At 45.7% G+C, this 26,285-nt stretch overlaps 1 pseudogene; it reads left to right on the forward strand.

The window, feature by feature from the left end:
* The first annotated feature begins 17,965 nt into the window (after positions 1 to 17,965).
* Positions 17,966 to 19,555, forward strand: LOC109785548 (uncharacterized; annotated as a pseudogene).
* Positions 19,556 to 26,285: the final 6,730 nt, after the last annotated feature.

Raw genomic sequence — 26,285 nt, forward strand, 5'->3', positions numbered from 1 at the left:
ACAACACGGATATCTAAAACATATGATACATGATATTATTTTGACAATAGATATCACATGAAATTATTTTGCAGGTACATATCACTAGAAAATTAGCTTGATCCATTTCAATTCTAGTCTAGCAGAAATCATGAATCATGTTCTGCACACACCACAGATCACTTTTAAAAGGACGATTACTATGTACTTTTGTAAATGTGGGTTAATTAAAGTCAAGGCGTTAATTGGGAGGTTTCGTGCGTACTGACTTACCATTGGAGAGGTAGTTTGCCAAGCTGCCATGGCCCATTAGCTCGTAGACGAGAAGCCTGTGCAGCCCCTCGTAGCAGTAGCCGATCATCTTCACCAGGCTCGGCTGCCGCGGCTGCAGCTCCCCCAGGAATATGGAATCTTTCTAGTCACAGAGAAGGAAGTTGATTAGAGATACTATTTACTAACAGAAGACGTACGTCGATCTACCTACCTAGTACGTACCAGATGTTCCTCGGAGTGGTAGTCGTCGGCTCGCGCTCTCTTGACGGCGACGGGCTGCGCTCGGAGCCCCGGTCGGATGCCGTCCTCGAGGGATCCCCTGTACACCGTCCCGAAACTGCCGCTGCCGATTTTGTTTCCTGAGGCGAACCCTCCAGTCGCGGCGGTCAGCTCCGCGAAGGTGAACCTGTGTAGGTTGGAGTTGGGCGACACAGGCGCCGGCACCGGCAACTGATCCTCCTTGACGGCAGCGTCGGTAAGCAGATCCAGCGTCTTCATGACGTCCGACATGTCTGGCCTGTCCTCGGGTTTGACATGGAGACACTTGTATGTGACCAGGGCAGCCTTGTGTGCAGCTGCCACTGGGTAGATGCCCTTCAACGCTTTATCCATGATCCCTGCCAGTTTAACCGGGTCTTCGAGATTCGGCCGCGCGTGCTCCAGCAGGTCCCGCTCCTCCTTGACTGGTCTTTTCATGTCTATCCACTTCATCCCTGTGATCAGAATCTCCAACAACACCACCCCGAAGCTGTACACGTCGCATTTCGTGGTGAGATGGCCGGACACGACGTACTCTGGTGCGCTGCCGCGCGGAGTTCCTAGGCGCGAGCGCGTGGTGGTGACCGAGCCGTCGCTCGCTCTCGTGTCGAGCCTCAGGCCCGAGAGCGAGATCTTGGCATTGTTATCCTGGAGAAGGAGCATAAACTATTAGCCGGTTGTGTCCTCCCAAGTTGCGTAGTTAACATTTAACAAGAGCGAGAGATTCAGAATGGTCTCCTACAGAGTCCAGTAGGATGTCGGAGGCATTGAATTCGCCGCAGATCAAGGGCTTCTCGGCGCTGTGGAGGGACACCAGCCCTTTCGCCGTAGCTAAGACAATGCTTAGTCTGGTTGACCATGGCAGCAAAGGACGATAAAAAGCTGAAATTTGCATCACATGAAATGAATTCATTTCGATGTCATTATCTGATTTGCACATATGGGGAATTGGGGATAGAGTCAACGACAACGCTAGGAGGAATACGCTTGAAGAAGTAGTCGTCCAAGCTGCCATGGGCCATGAACTCGTAGACCAGGAGCCTGTGCTCCTCCTCACACCTCACAGCAGTAGCCGATCATCTTCACCAGGCAGGGATGCCGCAGCTGCAGCTCCCCAAGGAACATCGCCTCCTTCTAATCACACAGAAGCCGAGAGATGGAGTACATCTGATCAACGTGAAATTGGGGGCTGACATCTGATTATCGTCGAGGTACGTACCACCATTCCCTCGACGTAGTCGTCGACCCGCCACCGTGTCCGCTTGACGGCGACGAGCTGCGCGGGGAGCCCCGGCCGGACACCGTCCACGATGAATCCCCTGTACGCCGTCCCGAACTCGCCGCTGCCGATCTGGTTGCAGCAGGCGAACCCCTCGGTCGCCGCGCTCAGCTCCGCGAACGTGAAGGCGTGCAGGTTGGAGTTGGACGCCGCCAGCGGCAGGTCGTGGTTCGTGACGATCGGCAGTGGCTGCTCCGCCAACCCGTCGCTTGCCGGGACGTTCTCCCCAGCCGCCATGGTCCCGCCGAGGCAATCGTGGAGGAGTGACCTCCACGAGGACGACGACGACCACGACGCCGTCGACTTCCTTGAAGCAGCCTTGGAACCGGACCCCATAGCTAGCCCGCGCGGCACCCACGCAGCTAGCTTGCAAGTTGCAAGCGATGCATAGCATATATATTCGAAGACAACGAATTGGTCTACATGTATTGTGTCAAAGTCAAAGGTTAGTTTTAAATTTAAATATTTTTCTTTTTGGTCTCTCGAGCGTCAGAGCCATCATTTTGTATATTTCTCTCCCAATCGACGGTATCATGCTGACGGGCAGCCCAGACAGGACACTCTCAATGTTTCTAAATGAGTAGGGTACTAAAGAAACTGGGGGAAAACATGAAGGAAAACACTTTATATCACTCGTCTCATCCTCACAATTCGTCAGACCGATCCATTGCAGTTGATGATTATTTGATCGCATGACCAGAGATCCCTCAAAATCTCCTTCCAAGAACCGTTTTTCACGCACCATAATGCCACAACTCCCCTAATCTCGCTAATTCTCTCTCTCCAAAAAAACTTCCCTAATCTTGCTAAAGCAGTTCTTGCAACGAACTCTCGGTTAACATTTGAGAAAGCATAGGCTTTCCTACATCCCCTTATCTAGCCATTCATTATTGCATCGCGATTCGTGCGAGCAACTTTGTCTTTTTTGTTTCTTCTAAATAGAACAACATATGAACTTGAAACTTTGAAGGATAACAAAACATTCTAACTAGAATGTGGGAAAAAACATTCTGAAAGTTTTTTCCCATATTGTAGTAAGAATGTTTTGTAATCCTACAAAGTTTAAAGTTCATATGTTGTTTTGTTTTGATGAAAAAAAAGAGAAAATTTCATGTTGTAAGTTAGTTGTGTAGCACTGATCTCAAAGCAACATTGGAGGGTAAGGATAAGAGGTGTCCAGAAACCTAAGCTTTATAAATCCACGTTCACGAACTCTCATTCTGCTCCTCATGGATGCGCCCACTCGTCGTATCTCCCCTACACCGGCCGCCGGCCGGCCCTCGCTTTCGTTCTGCTTCCCGTCGTTGCGGCTGCTGCCTATCTCCCCTGCGCTTCGTCCCGCCCCAATCATGGAACCTCCCTGATCCACCGAATCGTGCCATGCCTGATCCAACTGTACCCCTCTGCTTCTTCCCCCTTGCCCCCACTCCTGATCCAGCGCACTGCATGGCTTCTCTACTTTGTGATGCATCATCCATCTCCAAGGAAGCAGCACTCTCTTGCTGCGGTTCCCATGGTGGGGTCGATGGGAAGTCCGGCCATGTTCTTAGCCCTGCACGATCCGCGTATCACATCCCAAACTTGGCTAGGTGACCATGCATCTATATTCTAATCTGTTTCAAAATTGAAACCCTTGTAATGAAATTATATGATCTAGTAATTTCCTAATTCAATTGTGCTACTAATTGATTGTATTTTGTTCTAATTGATTTATATCTATATTATATGTCATGTCTCGGTTTAGTGTGAGAAAAATAGATGCATTATAATGCAATTTCTTTGCACATCACATGATTATGCATCCTAATGTTGGTGGCAATAATTGTTGTTCACTAATCTGAGAAACCTATGCTTCCACATGGTATTAGTTATGTTCTGATAGCAATAAATCGATCCTTCCAATATCCATGCTTCTATTCTCATAATAATAATAACATCGATTATTCCTAATCATCATATATTTGTTTCTTCAGTCCACTTTTTTTTTGCTTCAACAGGCTCATGCTTCTACTTTTATTAGCATGACATTTTTAGTTGTCGAAAGCATTGATGTACCTAAATCTTGTTGGCAAGAACTACTAATTTTGGATTTCAACTTTGAATGCTTCTACGACGACTCATATACGTTGTGAAAGCATCAATTCCATTCGACTAGAAAATTGCTTCTACTCATCAACCAAAAATCAGCTCAATTTGCTTGCCGGCAAACATATTTTGAACGGTCCATGCTTTATAAGAAGATTAGTTATGTTGAGTTTGTATTGTTTGTTAACTTTTCTCATCAATTACCAAGCATAACTTCAACCATTACCAAGAATGCTTCATTCTTCCTCACATTTCTATTTCCAATGGTCGTGCTTCTATTGCTTCATACATAAGCTTTTATTATAAAAATGTTTTGCTGCATACTGTGATATACATTCTTCCTTTACCTGACATGTTTTAGGTTATTTATCTTTCTATATACGGTTAATTATTTTGTGTTGCAAGCACTACCAATGTAATTATGCTTCACTTTTATTTACATTGCACCAATGGTGGTGAAATTTTGCAGCACCATTGTTATTGTGTGTTTCTTATTGTCCATACATTTTCCATGAACCATGTGCGCTTCAACCACTGCGAGCATACCATCCTCTGGTAAACTTTCAATGTACTAATATTCTGCTTATCATGATAAATTTTCCATTGCAAGTGTGTGTATCCATATTTCTTAATATTTTTCAACATGCAGACATTGTGCTACAGGTGACTGCAACCATGCTTCTTGTTTCTGCAATATGCCAACAAGGCTAAATTGATGTAGAGTGTGATGTGAATAAGAGGAAATCGCCATTTGCCGACGTCCGCTATGGTGGCCACAGGGATCTTGTGTTGTGTGGAATGCTTACCATTCAGCAGGCATTGTAATGTCGGCTGGGTGAAAGTGAAAATAGTGTCTCTGTAGTAATGTTTTTTTATTAAACAAGAGATATGTAGTTTTTTATTCGTACTTAGTGGATTTGTTCCAATTCTTCTTGTTTCTTGTTGGGCTTCCACACCTATTTTTTTTCTATTAAGATGTTCCATCTTGCTAGAAAGTGATGCTTCTAAAGCACTAACGAATGTATTCATCGAACAGAAAGTTTCCTGCCATGCAAACAGTTTGTTCCCATCACACTAGAAAATGATGCTTCTGTGTATCAAGATTCAAGAAGAATGCTTTCGTGGTACAAAATCATGTTGCAATAAGTGAAAAAAATTGAACAGAAAGTTTTCGGCCATGTGAACAGTTTTGTTCCCATCACACTAAAAATGATGCTTCCTTGCATCAAGAAGAGTGATTCCGTGGTACAAAAATCATGTTGCCATAAAGTGAAGAAACACATATTTTAAAAAGAACTTAATTAATTGCTAAATTTAATCATACGCAAGAAAGAAATTTGACGACATTCCAGGAAGCAATTTTAGGATTGGAAGCAGTTTTAGGAAGCAAATTATTCGAAGCAGGCAATCAGGATTCCAGGAAGCAGTTTTATGAAGCAAATTGTAGCTGTGAGGTGACGATTAGGGGGCAACTAGATTTACGGGAGCAATTAATAGGAAACAAGCAATTAAGAAGGAAACTAATCAGACGATCATGATGATTCTAATCCTATGGCTTCGGACTAGTCTGATAGGAAGCTAGGGGTTAGTAGTCGGATCCCTAGCGGCTCCCAAACATAAATATCATTAAAGTTACTGTAGACATCGGACTTCCAAAATTACGTCACCACATTCAGAATTTTTTGGGATTAGAGATTTTCGTCTGTTTAATCAAGCTTTGTTGGCGAGACAAGCTTGGAGACTCCTTGTATATCCAGAGAGTTTGTGTGCAAGATTACTCAAAGCCAAGTATTATCTGAGCGGGAGGCTCGAGGATACAGTATCAGTATTTGCGGGAAACCCCCTCTTCTACCTGGCAAGCTGTTTGCCATGGCCTTGATCTCCTGAAGTAAGGGTTGATTTGGCGAATTGCAAATGGACAAAAGTGCTGGGTAACGTAGCAATAATTCAAAATTTTCCTACGTGTCACCAAGATCAACCTAGGAGATGCTAGCAACGAGAGAGAGGGAGTGCATATTCATACCCTTGAAGATTGCTAAGCGGAAGCGTTACAAGAACGCGGTTGATGGAGTCGTACTCGCAGCGATTCAAATCGTGGAAGATCCGATCTAGCGCCGAACGGACGGCGCCTCCGCGTTCAACACACGTACAGCCCGAGGACGTCTCCTCCTTGTTGATCCAGCAAGGGGAGAGGAGAAGTTGAGGGAGAACTCCAGCAGCACGACGGTGTGGTGGCAATGGAGCTCGTGGTTCTCCGGCAGAGCTTCGCTAAGCACTACGGAGGAAGAGGAGGAGTTGGAGGAGGAGAGGGCTGCGCCAGGCCAGGGGTGCGGCTGCCCTCCCACCCCTCCACTATATATTGGGGCAAGGGAGAGGGGGGGCCGGCCCCTTAGATCCCATCTAGTGGGAGGGGCGGCGGCTAGGGAGGGTGGCATGCCCCCCAAGTCAAGGGGAGCGCCCCCTCCAGGGTTTCCTCCAACCCTAGGCGCATGGGCCCTAGGGGAAGGTTGGCGCCCAGCCCACTTAGGGGCTGGTTCCCTTCCACCTACAGCCCATAAGGCCCTCTGGGGCAGGTGGACCCTCCCGGTGGACCCTCCCGGTGGACCCCCGGAACCCCTTCGGTGGCCCCGGTACAATACCGGCATACCCCCGAACACTTTCGGTGACCGTATGATGACTTCCCATATATAAATCTTCACCACCGGACCATTCCGGAACTCCTCGTGACGTCCGGGATCTCATCCGGGACTCCGAACAACCTTCTGTAACCACATACTATTTCCCATAACAACTCTAGCGTCACCGAACCTTAAGTGTGTAGACCCTACGGGTTCGGGAACCATGCAGACATGACCAGACGTTTTCCGGCCAATAACCAACAGCGGGATCTGGCTACCCATGTTGGCTCCCACATATTCCACGATGATCTCATCGGATGAACCACAATGTCGGGGATTCAATCAATCCCGTATACAATTCCCTTTGTCCATCGGTATGTTACTTGCCCGAGATTCGATCGTCGGTATCCCAATACCTCGTTCAATCTCGTTACCGGCAAGTCTCTTTACTTGTTCCGTAACGCATGATCCCGTGGCTAACTCCTTAGTCACATTGAGCTCATTATGATGATGCATTACCGAGTGGGCCCAGAGATACCTCTCCGTCATACGGAGTGACAAATCCCAGTCTCGATTCGTGTCAACCCAACAGACACTTTCGGAGTTACTTGTAGTGCACCTTTATAGCCACCCAGTTACGTTGTGACGTTTGGTACACCCAAAGCATTCCTACGGTATCCGGGAGTTGCACAATCTCATGGTCTAAGGGAATGATACTTGACATTAGAAAAGCTCTTAGCAAACGAACTACACGATCTTGTGCTCTGCTTAGGATTTGGTCTTGTCCATCACATCATTCTCCTAATGATGTGATCCCGTTATCAATGACATCCAATGTCCATGGTCAGGAAACCATAACCATCTATTGATCAACGAGCTAGTCAACTAGAGGCTTACTAGGGACATGTTGTGGTCTATGTATTCACACATGTATTACGATTTCCAGTTAATACAATTATAGCATGAACAATAGACAATTATCATGAACAAGGAAATACAATAATAACCATTTTATTATTGCCTCTAGGGCATATTTCCAACAGTCTCCCACTTGCACTAGAGTCAATAATCTAGTTCACATCACTATGTGTTTGTAATGAATCCAACACCCATTGGGTTTGATCATATCTCGCTTGTGAGAGAGGTTATTAGTCAATGGGTCTGAACCTTTCAGATCCGTGTGTGCTTTACAAATCTCTCTGTCATCTTGTGGATGCAGCTACCACGCGCTACTTGGAGCTATTCCAAATAACTGCTCTACTATACGAATCCAGTTTACTACTCAGAGTCATCCGGATTAGTGTCAAAGTTTGCATCGACGTAACCCCTTACGACGAACTCTTTTACCACCTCCATAATCGAGAAAATTCCTTAGTCCACTAATTACTAAGGATAAGTTCGACCGCTGTCATGTGATCCATTCCTGGATCACTCTTGTACCCCTTGACTAACTCATGGCAAGGCACACTTCAGGTGCGGTACACAACATAGCATACTGAAGAGCCTACGTCTTAAGCATAGGGGACGACCTTCGTCCTTTCTCTCTCTTCTGCCGTGGTCAGGTCTTGAGTCTTACTCAATACTCACACCTTGTAACACAGCCAAGAACTCCTTCTTTGCTGATCTATTTTGAACTCCTTCAAAATCTTGTCACGGTATGTATTCATTTGAAAGTACTATTAAGCGTTTTTGATCTATCCTTATAGATCTTGATGCTCAATGTTCAAGTAGCTTAATCCAGGTCTTCCATTGAAAAACACTTTTCAAATAACCCTATATGCTTTCCAGAAATTCTACATCATTTCCGATCAACAATATGTCAACAACATATACTCATCAGAAATTCTATATTGCTCCCACTCACTTCTTTGGAAATACAAGTTTCTCATAAACTTTGTATAAACCCAAAATCTTTGATCATCTCATCAAAGCGTACATTCCAACTCCGAGATGCTTACTCCAGTCCTTAGAAGGATTGCTGGAGCTTTGCATACTTGTTAGCATCTTTCAGGATTGACAAAACCTTCTGGTTGTATCACATACAACCTTTCCTCAAGAAAATCGTCGAGGAAACAATGGTTTTTGACATCCTATCTGCAAGATTTCATGAATAATGCAGTAACTGCTAATATAATTCCAACAGACTCTTAGCATCGCTACGAGTGAGAAAATCTCATCGTAGTCAACTCCTTGAACTTGTCGGAAAACATCTTAACGACAAGTCGAGCTTTCTTAATGGTGACACTTACCATCATTGTCCGTCTTCCTTTTAAAATCCATCTGCACCCAACAGCCTTACGACTATCAAGTAGTTCTTTCAAAGTCTATACTTTGTTTTCATACATGGATCCTCTCGGATTTTATGGCCTCGAGCCATTCGTCGGAATCTGGGCCCACCATCGCTTCTCCACAGCTCATAGGTTCATCGTTGTCCAACAACATGACTTCCAAGACAGGATTACGTACCACTCTGAAGTAGTACGCATCCTTGTCGTCCTATGAGGTTTGGTAGTGACTTGATCCGAAGTTTCATGATCACTATCATAAGCTTCCACTTCAATTGGTATAGGTGCCACAGGAACAACTTCCTATGCCCTGCTACACACTAGTTGAAGTGACGGTTCAATAACCTCATCAAGTCTCCACCATCCTCCCACTCAATTCTTTCGAGAGAAACTTTTCCTCGAGAAAGGACCTGTTTCTAGAAACAATCACCTTGCTTCCGGATCTGAAATAGGAGGTATACCCAACTGTTTTGGGTATTCTATGAAGATGCATTTATCCGCTTTGGGTTCGAGCTTATCAGCCTGAAACATTTTCACATAAGCGTCGCAGCCCCAAACTTTTAAGAAACGACAGCTTAGGTTTCCCTAAACCATAGTTCATACGGTGTCGTCTCAACGGAATTGCGTGGTGCCCTATTTAAAGTGAATGCGGTTGTCTCTAATGCCTAACCCATAACCGATAGTGTAATTCGAAAAGAGACATCATGGTATGCACCATATCCAATAGGGTGCAGTTATGATATTCGGACACACCATCACACTATGGTGTTCCAGGCGGTATTAGTTGTGAAACAATTTTCACAATGTCTTAATTGTGTGCCAAACTCGTAACTCAGATATTCATCTCTATGATCATATCATAGACATTTTATCCTCTTATCACGACGATCTTCAACTTCACTCTGAAATTACTTGAACCTTTCAATAATTCAGACTTGTGTTTCATCAAGTAAACATACTTAGCATCTACTCAAATCATCTGTGAAGTAAGAGCATAATGATATTCACTGCGTGCCTCGGCACTCATTGGATTGCACACATCAAAATGTATTACTTCCAACAAGTCTAAAAACGAGGCCTTTCAGTCATCTTGCCCATGTGGTATGATTTGCATGTCTCAAGTGATTCAAAATCAAGTGAGTCCAAATGATCCATCTGTATGGAGTTTCTTCATGCATATATACCAATAGACATGGTTCACATGTCTCAATCTTTTCAAAAACGAGTGAGTCCAAAGATCCATCAACATGGAGCTTCTTCAAGCGTTTTATCCCAATATGACTCAAATAGCAGTTCCACAAGTATGTGGTACTATCATTACTATCTTATATCTTTTGGCATGAACTACGATCGAGATTCAATAAACCATTTATTTTAGGTGCAAGACCATTGAAGGTATTATTCAAATAAAAAGAGTAACCATTATTCTTCTTAAATGAACAACATAATCCAATCATGTCTATGCTCAACGTAAACACCAAATAAGAATTATTTAGGTTTAACACCAATCTCGATGGTAGAGGGAGCATGCGATGCTTGATCACATCAACCTTGGAAACACTTCCAACACATATCGTCATCTCACTTTTAGCTAGTCTCCGTTTATTCCGCATCTTTTATTTCGAGTTACTAACACTTAGCAACCGAACCAGTATCTAATACCCTGGTGCTATTAGGAGTACTAGTAAAGTACACATTAATATAATGTATATCCAATATACTTCTGTCGACCTTACCAGCCTTCTCATCTACGAAGTATCTAGGGTAGTTCTGCTTTAGTGACCGTTCCCCTCATCTCAGAAGCACTTAGTCTCGGGTTTGGGTTCAACCTTGGCTTTCTTCACTAGAGCTGCAACTGATTTGCCATTTCATGAAGTATCCCTTGTTGCCCGTGCCCTTCTTGAAACTAGTGGTTTTACTAACCATCAACAATTGATGCTCCTACTTGATTTCTATTTTCGCGGTGTCAAACATCGCGAGTTGCTCAAGGATCATCATGTCTATCCCTGATATGTTATAGTTCATCACGAAGCTCTAATAGCTTGGTGGCAGTGACTATAGAGAACCATCACTATCTCATCTGGAAGATTAACTCCCACTCGATTCAAGCGATTGTAGTACTTAGACAATCTGAGCACATGCTCAACGATTGAGCTTTTCTCCCTTAGTTTGCAGGCTTAAGAAACTTGTCGGAGGTCTCACACCTCTTGACGTGGGCACGAGCCTGAAATCCCAATTTCAGCCCTTGAAACATCTCATATGTTCCGCGACGTTTCAAAAACGTCTTCGGTGCCTCAATTCTAAACCGTTAGCATTACACACTGAACTATCACGTAGTCATCAAAACGTGTATGTCAGATGTTCGCAACATCCACAAACCACGCTCGAGGTTCAGCACACCGAGCGGCGCATTAAGGACATAAACCTTCTGTGCAGCAATGAGGACAATCCTCAGTTTACGGACCCAGTCCGCATAATTGCTATTATCAACTTTCAACTAAATTTTCTCTAGGAACATATCTTAGTAGAACTAAAGCGTAAGCTACGACATAATTTGCAAAGACCTTTTGACTATGTTCATGATAATTAAGTTCATCTAATCAAATTATTTAATGAACTCCCACTCAGATAGACATCCCTCTAGTCATCTAAGTGATACATGATCCGAGTCAACTAGGCCATGTCCGATCATCACGTGAGACGGACTAGTCATCATCGGTGAACATCTCCATGTTGATCGTATCTACTATACGACCCATGTTCGACCTTTCGGTCTCTTGTGTTCCGAAGCCATGTCTGTACATGCTAGGCTCGTCAAGTCAACCTAAGTGTTTCGCATGTGTAAATCTGGCTTACACCCGTTGTATGCGAACGTTAGAATCTATCACACCCGATCATCATGTGGTGCTTCGAAACAACGAACCTTCGCAACGGTGCACAGTTAGGGGGAACACGTCTCTTGAAATTTTAGTGAGGGATCATCTTATTTATGCTACCGTCGTTCTAAGAAAATAAGATGTAAACATGACAAATATCACATGCAAATCATAAAGTGACATGATATGGCCAATATCATCTTGTGCCTTTGATCTCCATCTTAGAGGCGCGGCATGATCACCTTCGTCACCGGCATGACACCATGATCTCCATCATCGTGTCTTCATGAAGTTGTCTCGCCAACTATTACTTCTACTACTATGGCTAACGGTTAGCAATAAAGTAAAGTAATTACATGGCGTTTTTCATTGACACGCAGGTCATACAATAAATTAAGACAACTCCTATGGCTCCTGCCGTTTGTCATACTCATCGACATGCAAGTCGTGATTCCTATTACAAGAACATGATCAATCTCATACATCACATATATAATTCATCACATCCTTTTGGCCATATCACATCACATAGCATACCCTGCAAAAACAAGTTAGACGTCCTCTAATTGTTGTTGCATGTTTTACGTGGCTGCTATGGGTTTCTAGCAAGAATGTTTCTTACCTACACAAAAGCCACAACGGTGATATGCCAATTGCTATTTACCCTTCATAAGGACCCTCTTCATCGAATCCGATCCGACTAAAGTGGGAGAGACAGACACCCGCTAGCCACCTTATGCATCAAGTGCATGTCAGTCGGTGGAACCTGTCTCACGTAAGTGTACGTGTAAGGTCGGTCCGGGCCGCTTCAACCCACAATGCCGCCGAATCAAGATAAGACTAGTAACGGTAAGCAAATTGAACAAATCATCGCCCACAACTACTTTGTGTTCTACTCGTGCATAGAATCTACGCATAGACCTAGCTCATGATGCCACTGCTGGGTAACGTAGCAATAATTCAAAATTTTCCTACGTGTCACCAAGATCAATCTAGGAGATGCTAGCAACGAGAGAGAGGGAGTGCATCTTCATACCCTTGAAGATCGCTAAGCGGAAGCGTTACAAGAACGCGGTTGATGGAGTCGTACTCGCAACGATTCAAATCGCGGAAGATCCGATCTAGCGCCGAACGGACGGCGCCTCCGCGTTCAACACACGTACAGCCCGAGGACGTATCCTCCTTCTTGATCCAGCAAGGGGAGAGGAGAAGTTCAGGGAGAACTCCAGCAGCACGACGGCGTGGTTCTCCGGCAGAGCTTCGCTAAGCACTATAGAGGAAGAGGAGGAGTTGGAGGAGGAGAGGGCTGCGCCAGGCCAGGGGTGCGGCTGCCCTCCCACCCCTCCACTATATATAGGGGCAAGGGAGAGGGGGGGCCGGCCCCTTAGATCCCATCTGGTGGGAGGGGCGGCGGCTAGGGAGGGTGGCTTGCCCCCCAAGTCAAGGGGGGCGCCCCCTCAAGGGTTTCCTCCAACCCTGGGCGCATGGGCCCTAGGGGAAGGTTGGCGCCCAGCCCACTTAGGGGCTGGTTCCCTTCCACCTACAGCCCATAAGGCCCTCCGGGGCAGGTGGACCCCCGGAACCCCTTCGGTGGCCCCGGTACAATACCGGCATACCCCCGAACACTTCCGGTGACCGTATGATGACTTCCCATATATAAATCTTTACCTCCGGATCATTCCGGAACTCCTCGTGACGTCCGGGATCTCATCCGGGACTCCGAACAACCTTCGATAACCACATACTATTTCCCATAACAACTCTAGCGTCACCGAACCTTAAGTGTGTAGACCCTACGGGTTCGGGAACCATGCAGACATGACCAGACGTTTTCCGGCCAATAACCAACAGCGGGATCTAGATACCCATGTTGGCTCCCACATGTTCCACGATGATCTCATCGGATGAACCACAATGTCGGGGATTCAATCAATCCCGTATACAATTCCCTTTGTCCATCAGTATGTTATTTGCCCGAGATTCGATCGTCGGTATCCCAATACCTCGTTCAATCTCGTTACCGGCAAGTCTCTTTACTCGTTCCGTAACGCATGATCCCGTGGCTAACTCCTTAGTCACATTGAGCTCATTATGATGATGCATTACCGAGTGGGCCCAGAGATACCTCTCCGTCATACGGAGTGACAAATCCCAGTCTCGATTCGTGTCAACCCAACAGACACTTTCGGAGATACCTGTAGTGCACCTTTATAGCCACCCATTTACGTTGTGACGTTTGGTACACCCAAAGCATTCCTACGGTATCCGGGAGTTGCACAATCTCATGGTCTAAGGGAATGATACTTGACATTAGAAAAGCTCTTAGCAAACGAACTACACGATCTTGTGCTATGCTTAGGATTGGGTCTTGTCCATCACATCATTCTCCTAATGATGTGATCCCGTTATCAATGACATCCAATGTCCATGGTCAGGAAACCATAACCATCTATTGATCAACGAGCTAGTCAACTAGAGGCTTACTAGGGACATGTTGTGGTCTATGTATTCACACATGTATTACGATTTCCAGTTAATACAATTATAGCATGAACAATAGACAATTGTCATGAACAAGGAAATGCAATAATAACCATTTTATTATTGCCTCTAGGGCATATTTCCAACAAAAGGTATGGATCTGGCATGACCGTTGGATTGTTCGTGGCACCACGGGCTCTATATTATCCAAGCGAGGTAGATGTCGCTACAAATGGATGTCCGAGCTTCTTGATCACAATGGCAATTGGGACGTGGCATGTCCGAAGAAATATTTTCTGCCTATGGATGTTCGTTCTATTCTTAGCATGTTCTACTATACTGCAGGCGGCAACCAGTCGCAACAGTTCATACATTCAGTGCGGTCACCAATACTTAGTGGTGCTGGATGTGGATTAGAGGGCTACGGCGATGACGATGACCAAGCTGCAAACACTTATGACTTCTCTCAGACAGTGTTTCGCACTCCACCACCACCACTAACGCAAGAGACACAAACAGTGACAGACGAGGTTATCTATGGTCGTGGTTACCGTGAGTCTCGCCCACGCCTCAGCGCTTATTGCCTTCCGGTCCTCGCCCGAGGAAGACCCAGATTCGTCGTCATCCCCAGCAGTGATATGGTTATGTATGTATGAGTCATTATCTATGTTAGTTTCGGACTATTCTCATGCGTGAATCACTATCTATGTATGAGACATACTTCATGTATGTGTTACTATCGCACATGCTTCCATCTGACCAGGAGACATATATCGTTTTATGTATGCGAGTGATATATTACTATTAATTCACACTGTTATTCCAGTCACATTTCCAAAGAGACTGCCACCAATAATTAAGATACAAGTACATCTAAATTAAATGGTAGGGCTGAACTTATAAAATACAGCTTACATACTACATGAAGGCATCATCGTCATCCTCCATTTGATGCAGCACTCTTGTCCTTCGACGATGCGGTACTCTAGCCCTTTGACGATGCGGTAGTCTTGCCCTTGGTGCTCAGCATGAAGATATCGTCTTCGTCTTCGCTGTCGGCAGTCCATAAATAAGTATGCTCTGCTGCAATCTTTAGGTAAGTTGCACTCTTAAGTTGTTGCTTCTTCCACCTTCCATGCAACCCGAGAAGTTCTTTCTGTATCCCCTCATAGGTCCTTGCAGGCCACCCACACCCACTTAATGCGTGACCCAACTCATTCAGTATGGTGTCACTACTGATGAGTTCGTCCCATGGAACTATCCTATTGTCTATCTTGAAATCGCTGGCTAACCTCAGAAGACATTGGCTCATCCTAGGGTGAAAGCTACGGTCAAAAGGATAACCAGACATCTTGACTAGACTGCACTGGACTGCTTACCCATCTTAGTGTGGAGGGGGGTTTATAGGTTGAGAAGAGAAGATGGATGGAAAGGGTTGGCGGGAAATACTGGCGGGAAAGAACGACGGAAAAGGATTGGCGGGAACATATGGATGGAAAGGGTTGGCGGGAAAGTTTATTCTTTCATTGTCTAAGACGGGGATGGTTGTACATGATTCATAGGTCAAATTGCAAAAAGAAAAATTACACTTCGGCCTAACAAAAGCCGAGGAGACGTGCCATGCAACTTCGGCCTACAGTTAACGTGAAGAGGTGGGCCCCGGAGGACCCTTCGGCCTACGGTTGACCAAAGAGTACTCTTTGGCCTAGTGGAGGCCCAAGACAGCATTTTGGCCATGCCCGCCTCTCTTTGGTCAAATGTAGACCGAAGTAGTGACACTACTTCGGCCTAGTGCAGGCCGAAAAGGCTCTCTTCGGCCAATGGATGGCCGACGGGGTCATAGTTTTGATTTTTATGCGTTGAGTCATACAGTTTCCGAATTCGCTATAAAAACATGATAGTTTGAAAAAAAAACTTTGTTCTATCTGTTCATACGAGAGAAAAAAGGAAACATGCATTCAGTGCAAGTCCATTATTCCTACCAACAGGACAAAAGAGAGAGAAATGGCAGTGTCATATTGTTATAATATATGTTCTCAACACGAACAAGAGGCAATAAAAATGGTTCTCTGTTCCATGGATATGCAAAAATAGAGTTTGTAAGAGACGGGGAAATTTTACTCTGAAGCTTTGCGTACCTACTACCAGCAACAAAAAGAATAATGAACAGTATCATAGAGAGGTCATGTTCTTAAATTTCCATGACATTTGCACGTAACAGCAGGCAAGAAAATGGAAGTGTTAATTTAATGAACTTCGGTCAGTTTGCCATCACGAAATTCTGAGGAAAGTATCGACGCAGAGACGGTGCAGGCTCCACGGGAGGTCATTGCATCTAGCCGCATCATATGCCATGCGAACTATACTTGATATACGCCATAAACTGAAACACATAGATGATCTTACACAAAAACTGCTTGCTAAAATTGACATTCGAATTTCGAAGTGTGAAAGGATCAGAATAATTACCTCATGACCCAATTAAATTAACCAGAGGGTTCTGTTCATGTTCATCTGTGTTATCTCCAAGGATTGAACATGAACTGACCGATTTCCTTCCCCCTCCTCTCTCGCAGGTCGCAGCAAGCGTGTGGATTATTTTTTTGGGGAAGAGCGCATCGATCGGCCTCTCTCACCTAACGCTCGTGGAGCTAATTTTATTTCACTGTGAAACGTGAGCCATTGGGAGTGGAATTGTTTGTAATTTTGTATTTTTTCAGGGGCTTTTCCTGTAATTGGTGAGGCATCTTCTCCTAGGTGTACCCGCTGTTTTCCCGTCTCTAAGAGCATCTCTAGCAGACCCCGCATAACGCGCCAACCCGCATAATTCCGGCGAGTATACGGGTTCGGCCCAAATTTCTGGCCAGAACAGAGCCCGTATACTCGTCCGGCCCGTAAATATTTTTACCGCGGCCCGCAAACATTACCCCCGAAGCCGTATAACTACGTGTTCGCGAGGCAGATTCGGGTCGATACCCTACCGCCCCGCAGCTGCCCGCCGCTGCGTATCCCCCCCCCCCCCCAGTTACCCACCGCCCCGCTCGATTTCTCGCCACCGGCGAGCCTGCGAAAGCCATGGACGGCAATGGTAGCTCCGGGGATGAGGCGGAGCGCCGCCGACGCGCCAGATCTGACACCACGCGCAAGCGGGGAGCGCGTCGGTAGCTCAACAACGGTAGCCGGCCGCCGTCGGCGTTCGACTGCCGCGAGCTGGACGAGTTCGATCGCGAGCTCGCCTGCCGCCGCCACGCCTCCTCCTGCTCTTGGTCCGCGGGGAGCTCATCCGTGGACGCATGGAGCTCGCGGCTCTTTCCGGTGAAGAGGGAGCCGGAGGAGGAGCTCGCGCCGCGCACCATAGAGCCCGATATGCCGCCGCGCCGAGGCGTGATAGGGCCCGAGGATTACCTCCTCCCGGGGCAGGAGGAGCTCCTCGAGCGCCTCGTCCTCGAGCGGTCGGCGAGGGAGCAGGAGGAGATGGAAGAGCGCATCCGCCGCGAGCTCGAGTACGAGCGTCTTTTCCTCCAGACGGGCGTCGCCGCGCCGCAGGGGCACGCGTCCAAGGAGGCTGGCCTGCAACTGATGAAGGCGGAGCAGGCGAAGTTCTACATCGACCTCGACTCCTCCGACTCCGATTGAGCGCCGCCGCTGGTCACCTACCGCACGAGCTCCGGTGAGCTTAATTTTGTGTACTGCTACGGTAGCGTAGGCCCGACTTATTAGCTCCCGCGAAATTATATGTAATATATGCATGATGTGTACGAACTTATATGAAGAAGAACTATCTATGCGAGCGAGCTTCGGCGAGCTTTTGCTTCAATTTCTTGCCCGAAACAAGTTTTTAAATTTTTACGGGTTTGGATACAGGTTCTGTTCTGCCGCGGTGATTTTGAGCCTGCGTAATCGCCCCGTGCGAACTGTAAACGGCGTTAAGCAAGGTTTGCTAGAGATGCTTTAACTAGGTACAAAATCCAGATATTTTCTTTCCTAAAAAAAAACAAACTATTCATCCAACGTCAATGGCGTCGCCGCCGCCGTGGTCCGACGACCTCCTAGGCCTCCTCGTCGCCGTCCTCGACGCGGTGTGCTCTTCCAGCTGGCGCTCCGTTGCTTGTCGCCTTCTTCGCCGTGGTCGGAACTCCCAGACGAGATCCTAAATCTGGTGATGGCCGGCCTCCCTAACCTGGCAGACCGCGCTCGATTCCAGGCGGTGTGTCGATCCTGGCGCGCCTCGGCTCCGCCTCCGCCGCAAGTGCCGTGGATGCAGACGGTCCTGCGTTCCTAGCAAGCGGTTTCCTGCCCCCCTCCGCGGCAGCGGCCTTGGAAGTGGATCGACTCCGCGTGCCGCCGTCCGTCCGTCCCCTCACGTCTGCCGCAGCGGCCTTGGATCGTGCTGCCCGGCGGCTTCTACAACCACGACGGCATCTACACTTACATCAGAGAGTGCACAGGACACGGGTAGAATCTTGTTGTATCTCCATAGTTATACATCCTCATCACATATATAAAAATTTCTTTCTCTTCTTGATCTAATGTATGTACGGATGGTTCTCCTCCCAGGTTCGCCACTGGCATGCAGGAGTACACCCCGTTCAAGCGCTCCAACATCAACAGCTCCTTCCCCGACAGATTGCGATGCGTTGGCTCCACCGACAGCTGGCTCGCCCTCGACTACGCTGATGATAAGAACAAAATTCATACATACTTCTTGCACAATCCTTTCTCTAAGGAAGTTGTGGCTCTCCCCGAGCTGGATGCCATCGTCGGTAATAGTTCCGAGTTATTTCAGATCCGCAAGGTGCTCATCCGATTGACCCCTGATGACCAGCTAGTCGTTATCATGACCAACAATTGGAACTATCCGATCATCTTAATCCGACCGGGAAAGGGCGCGTGGTTACCGAGGCCACAAGCAACCCCCTTCATCAACATTATTGACATCGTGCTCCTAGGAAACAGGCTCTACGGGATCACCCAGGCAGAGGACCTCTTCTCCTTGAATATAAGCTTTAATGCTGATGGCTTACCCACAGTCACCAATATCAAGCACCACATCAGATCGGGCGATGCTGATTCCATTGTGGAGAGCGACTTAGATGAGGACCAACACACGTAAGTTGGAGGTTTTTGAGGCAGATTTCAGCGCACGCACATGATTGCCAGTGTCAGATGGCTTAGGTGACCAAGCACTTTTCATCAGCAAATGCTTCAGCAAGTCTGTTTCTGCTTTTGGAGAGAGAGAGGAGGATGCTATTTATTTTATTGATACAGGTGAGGTGTTCAACATAAAATCCAAAACTCAAAGCCGGCCAGTAGAAAGAAGCGTCGATTCCCGTTGGTCAACATGGATCTTCCCTCCAAGCTAGATGTAAGAGTACACTACTAGATGCTGAAAAAGGAATTATTTATCTTAACTATTCCCTACATACCGCCGCTTATCCATCACATTTTTCATCACTTTCAGTACACTCAAGTCTAAGATGCCGTTATGTTGATTTTTCCACATCCTATGCATAGGATGGTCATTGCAAATGCTCCTTAACACATGTTTGCTCCGGGCGATGTGCATTCCTATCCCCTTGCTTTTACTTTCACATTGTTCACATGGCAGATTCACCACCAAGATAAATAGTCTAAGGCATGATGAAACCACAGGTCAGCTTTCATGATCTCCTGTGACGCCAAAGTGCAAGATCACGACACTATTACAAACCCATGGGCTTTTTGTGTTTCTGAAGAGGGCACCATAGAGCGTTATACCCATTTGTCCTTGTCATGGTCTTTGGAACGGGGACATTAATCTCCGTTCCTAATCTTACTAGCAAGCCGAGGTGATCAGGATCATGACATCAGGTGTGCAGACCTTGTGTAAAATAGGAACCTATGCAGTATCCAGTGGTTGGAGTCACCAAATTTATCATGGGACGGTGTAGCTTCTTACTGCAGGTTGGTATATGAATGATATCATTTTAACCCTCATCTGCCTTTCCGCTGGATCTCTGAGGGATGCTGCTGAGTACTTTGGTTACATAGTTGTTACCTCCCAATCTAAAAGGGCACGCACCTCTTACCTATGGTGGTTTTCTGAATATACGCAGCAGGGTTTTGTTCTGTATATCCAGCCGGTGCTCTGAATATGTACAACACATAATCAGGTGATCATTGGAGATATCATCCATCCTTAAGCATTTTATTCAGTAAAGATTAGATTCCTTTTTTTTGCGGGGTAGTAAAGATTAGATTCCCAGCTGAAAGCAGCACAGGAGGCACTTGTCTGGACCCTAATTCCTCTGTTTTATTAGGCACATCCACTTGTGGAGTCATCAGAAGTATGACCAGTCTCCAAATGCCAGCTTGCATAGTATATTTTGAAAGGAAGAAGCTACTCATGTTGGACAAGATGCAGCCAGCTCAGAGAGAGATAAATTCGGCTTCAGCAGGTTGCATCTTTTCTTCCGACTTTGATTTTGGTAACAGAAACAGAGTGCCTTTACCTGCTGAATTTTTTGTGTTTTTGCACTTCCTTCCTCGTGTTTGATGGAAGAGGTGGTGTTAAACATAATATCGGAAGATGTGTACAAATGAATGCCTGCCTTTATATGTTGCTGAACATCCTCCCTCATGTAGTTAGTGGTCTGTGTGATGTGATGCCAGAGTGGCCATGGCTGTTCGTTTTGTTCAGTCTATGCTTGCTGCTTTTTGGGTTGGTGCATCGAAATGAGTAATACCGCAGGTAGAGAGAGTATTATCATCAGTTCACCGCTATCTCTTTCGCCAACCTGACCACCTTGCCCTGGCCCAGCAGCTCATGTTGGATACAATTATTGTCTCAAAAATGAGTGAGGCATCTCGCTCTGTCTGCCTGTGCATTCAGATGGACAGGTCAAATCTCAAGTTGCACAAGCTTCATGTCCAATTGCTAAGTTAATTGAGAGCTTGTTTTTGAAAAGAGCCACAAAAAAGAGAGGAGCTTCTTTTTAGTTCGAATATCAATATCTACATGTATGTTGAGCTGAGCTGAGCTGAGCTGAACGTTTATTTTCAGCTAAACATAAAACGAATGGATGGAGAGAACAGTTAAAAAGAAGGGGCAAAGTACATACTTCACGGAATTTCCAAGTTACAACTCTATTTAGTTGAGGGATCGAGCACATAGCCACTGCAACAGCAGCATTGATCCTCTATACATTGCGCAATTGGACGACGGTTGGGAGTAAAAAGGAACGTCACCAAGTGTACCATAACCAAGTAAATTAAATCTCCACATGAACTACCATTCTCTCAAAGCTATCTAGCTCACCTGCAAAATAAAAAAACCTATCTAGCTATTTCAATGTTACGCCCTCTACTTGTGCGATTTCACAAGTGGCAAACATCATCTGTTTCAGAAGCATGCTAAGATATCGATATCTGCAAAAAAGAACACGGACAACAGTTTGAATCACCATGACTCCATTTGTTGCATTTTTTTCTTCTTCTTCTAGGACTGGCCTCGTCTTGTTTGTCTCTCGTCGCGATGCACCTGTGAGCATCAGTAACATTGGCCAGTTAATTAATAAACCTATATGATAATGAATTACCAACAATCGTTAGTCATAGTCAAGCTACACCGGTTCGAGCATGTTCTGTCCATTAACGCATAGTGTATAAAAAGTTTTTACATATTTATTATGCATGTCAGAACGCCTTCTCTAGTAAAAGCTAAGTGGCAATTTGTTGCTACTTCTTTAGTTTAATCATTGACACAACATCCTTTTACCAATCTAGCACCGCATCATCATAACAACGCCTTAAAAATTTGTGATAAGAGTGTGGCGCTTCTCCTGGTTCTTAGCTCAACCCCCATACTCTGGTTTGGTTAACACTTAGAGGATTTATTTTAAATTTTACTGATATTTGTTTTAGCTATGCTCAAACATCATATATCAAGATAAAAGATAGACAACCATTAGCTTACTACAATATAAAATTATGAAGTAATGGGTCCTGTTTACCAAGCAGAAATGACGAGCCCCCAGATCCAAAAATTGAGATGCAACTACCACAGTTCTCATATACTGCTGGGATTAGTTTGAGGGGAACTACCCAACTGAATAAACTTTTTTGGAGACAGCAAGGGGCTGAGGAAGAGCAAGATGCTCCTGCTTATGTAGTAGGGGCAGAAACTGAAGAAAGAACTAGGAATACAAAGTAAGCCTATTTTGCATACTGGAACTAGGAAGTGCGAAACATTAATACATTATAGTGAATTGCAAACTAAATACATGTAGCTATTGGGTGAAGAGATGGATCTAGTGTAAATCATAATTTTCCAACTAAAAAAGGTTATTGGATTTTAGGATGCTACCAGGCTTGCACCCGCCTCCAATCCCATTTGTTATCTTGTCCTCAATTATTCACCTAAATCTTTCCAACCTAATTGGCAGGACCATTTGACTACTCACGTGGCTGTCTTTCCATTACCAAACGGCCATGGCTACAGGTTTTGAGGTTTATACTAGAAGGAAATTTCACCAACTACTATGATTGATGTCAGTTTGCTGAGAATGCTACGAGTTACTGAACAAAAGTCAAGCTCTGAAGATACTGATTATACTATTTGCATGCTTATAAGATATGGATAATGCCCTTACCATATTATTCTAGCCCTACCACAGCAGCAGTTTATCGTCAACTCCATATAGTGTTGGGTCACCTTCATTTCCCCGTGCTTGGTCAACTCTACATAGTGTTCGGTATTGGGGTAAGAAAACATAAGACATTTACACAAATATGTACACTATAATTCCATACCTATGTTCTTCAATATGCTCTTCGGACAACATAATATCCACTTCCTTCCCAGAGACAACAGCTGATCCTGCCACGTCGCTGACATGAATGCGCCCACCATAATTTCCCCGTGCTTGGTCAACTCTACATAGTGTTGGGTATTGGAGTAAGAAAACATAAGACATTTACACAAATATGTACACTATAATTCCATACCTATGTTCTTCAATATGCTCTTCGGACAGCATAATCTTCACTTCCTCCCCACAGGCAGCACATATTTTAACCTCCTCGCGCATGGCCCTATAATTCTTGTTAAGTTGTGATCCAAATTATACCATGTTGGACTAGACGTAGTACAACCGGTGTGAGCCTTTGCGTTGACGTCGACGCGTATGAGTACAACTCGTTTACTTGTCCTCCAAGGACTCTCATGTATTGCCCTCATATATACCCCATGTAGTCGCACCTAAGACGGTCTGCCGTCTCGTGCTTGTAATATTCCTCCATCATACTGATTGCGCCTTCGTGCGTCCGTGGTTTTCTCCCGCAAGGGTTTTCACATAAAAATCCGTGTCTATCTGTCTCGTTTATTTCTCGTAATTATCTAACAAGTGGTATCAGAGCTGAGGTTACAGATACGAGATTTGAGACGAGAGAAATTAGGGTTCTGTCCGTGCGCCGCCGCACGCGTCCGTCGATCCGTCGGATCGATTTCTAGCCGAGACCGACAGGACATCGCAGATTGATTCTGCTCCGAAAGCTGCTGCGCGCCCGCTACAGTCGTCCAGAGTTCGCCGAGTAGTTCCAGCTGCCCGTTCAAGTCCCGAGGTGCTGCTCCGAGGGAATCAACCATATCTGCCGGGCTACTTCCACTAGTACTACGTGACGTGAAGGCTAGTAGTACTAGTTTATCTCTACTAGTTCACCTCCAATTGCTACGTCTACCAGAGGCTTACCAGGTGCTATTTACTCAATACTTTTTCGTCTGCAGTGCAAATTAATTCTACGAGGATTATTTCTTTGGACTTGTACTACTTTGTGTACACAGATTTATTTACTCATGGCTTCCATGAAGTACGATTTTCCGCTGCTGGATCGTGACACAAGGTTTACCCTATGGCAAGTCAAGATGCGTGCGTTGTTGGCATAGTCCGACTATGATGAAGCACTTGATAGTTTTGGGAAAAATAGAATTCAGGACTGGACTGATGAGGAGAAAAAGAATTGATTGTAAGGCTTTGTCACAAATTCAACTTCATTTGCATAATAATATTTTGCAGGAAGTTTTGAGCGAGAAAACTGCCGGCGCTCTATGGTTAAAGCTGGAAGGGATTTGCATGACTAAAGATCTAACCAGCAAGATGCATCTGAAGCAAAAATTATTCCTGCACAGGTTACCCGAGGGAGGTAATGTTTTGAATCATATTTCAGAATTTAAAGAGATCATATCCGATTTAGCTGCAATGGAGGTTAAGTATGAAGAGGAAGATACTGCTTTAATGCTACTTTGTTCACTACCAAGTTCCTATACCAATTTTAGAGACACTATATTATACAGCCGTGATACTCTCACACTTAATGAAGTTTATGAAGCTTTGAACTCTAAGGAGAAGATGAAACTAATGGTGCCTCATGACGGTTCGAGTTCATCCCAAGCCAAGGGATTATCTGTTCGTGGCAGGACAAACGAGAAGAACTCCAATAATGGAAGCAACGACAAAAGTAACACTACAAAAAAAATACACTTCCGTGATGATACGTGTTTGTCACAGTAGGTCGCGTTTTTTGTCATGCATGTACATCCATGACGATTTTATGACAGAATCAAGATAGTCATACCTGTGCTGTCGTAGAAGTGTTCCATGACATTACCAAAATTATCATCACGGAAGTGTCCACTTCCATGACGATAAATCGCGCGTCACAGAAGTGCTTTCGTCAAGGGTGACCGACACATGGCATCCACCGTAACGGAACGCCGTTAAGCTACCGGGTCGGGTTTTGGATCCGATAACCCGTTAACAACCCCGACCAATGGGAAATTTCCACGTGTAAAATTCTTATTGGCCGGACGAAACACGTGTCAGCTCATCAGTGGGTCAGATAGGCGCCTATGATATGTCGACACATGCCACGGTCCACCACTGGCCCATTTAGCTTACAAAGCCGGCCCGTTTGACTTGGTCAAAAGTTAACGGGCTGGCCCATGAAAAGCCTGTTAACGGTCTCTTCGCAAATAGCCCATTTTACAGCCCGTTAGGCCATAAAGGAAATCGGCCCAACAACATCATGTGGGCCGTCGAATATAACACCAACCCATTTCACTTTCGGCCCATGTATGGCCCACGACATCTTTCGGCCCATATGAGGCCTTCGTATCTTTCGGCCCTTTACAGGCCCACGGTGACTCTAGCCCATAATGAACAATAATTTTCTTTATACCCGTTAACAGCCCGTGATTTACATGGGCCGTTTCCAGCCCGTGTTAGCTTTCGGCCTATTGACGGCCCATACGTTCTTGGGCTCCTTTTCGGCCCTCGATTACTTCCGGCCCGTTACTGGCCTGTTCCCCTAATGGGCCAAATTCGGCCCATGGCAAGAGTCGGCCCGTTACTGGCCTGTTCCCCTAATGGGCCAAATTCGGCCCATGGCAAGAGTCGACCCGTTACTGGCCTGTTACCCTAATGGGCCAAATTCGGCCCATGGCAAGAGTCGGCCCGTTTCTGGCCTGTTAACCCATTGCGCCGTTTCCAGCCCGTCCTATATTCTGGCCCATTAACGACCCGTTATGCTTGTGACAGAATTAAGCCTTTGCTGTCCTACGGCCTGTTAACGGCCTGTTACCGTGCTGGGCCGATACCAATTACGCCCGATTACGGCCCATGTAGACCCATTTATCCGACGGCCCGAGGCCCACCGATTACAGGCCCATTTATCGACGGCCCGTAGGAGACCCATGGATCCTACGGCCCGTATATGGCCCATGGTAGTTGCGGCCACTAGCAAACCAGGGAAAAAGAAGACTAGGAAATAAATAAGGCCGAAACTAACGCTAGGCTATTAAGGCGATTGCACAGATTACATCCACTCGGCATCAAAGATCGCCACCAGTGCAAATATAGGGAACACCCTACACTATACAAAAATGACTTGCTGTTTTCTTCGGTGGCTGCACGTTAAGAATAAATTTTGTATCGCACCAAAAAAAATTACAACTATCTCTACTACCTAAAAGAAACGTAAGGTTCCGTCTCCCCTCTTACGTCCCCCACCCTTCGTCCATCCTCTCGTACGACCTCACACCCCTCCGCCAATTTTCTTTCCTCCCTTCACCGATTTTCTTTCCTATCGGGTTGGTTCCATCTGATTCCCTAAATTA

The sequence above is a fragment of the Aegilops tauschii genome, chromosome 2 (genome assembly GCF_002575655.3).
Source record: "Aegilops tauschii subsp. strangulata cultivar AL8/78 chromosome 2, Aet v6.0, whole genome shotgun sequence".
NCBI lineage: Eukaryota > Viridiplantae > Streptophyta > Magnoliopsida > Poales > Poaceae > Aegilops > Aegilops tauschii.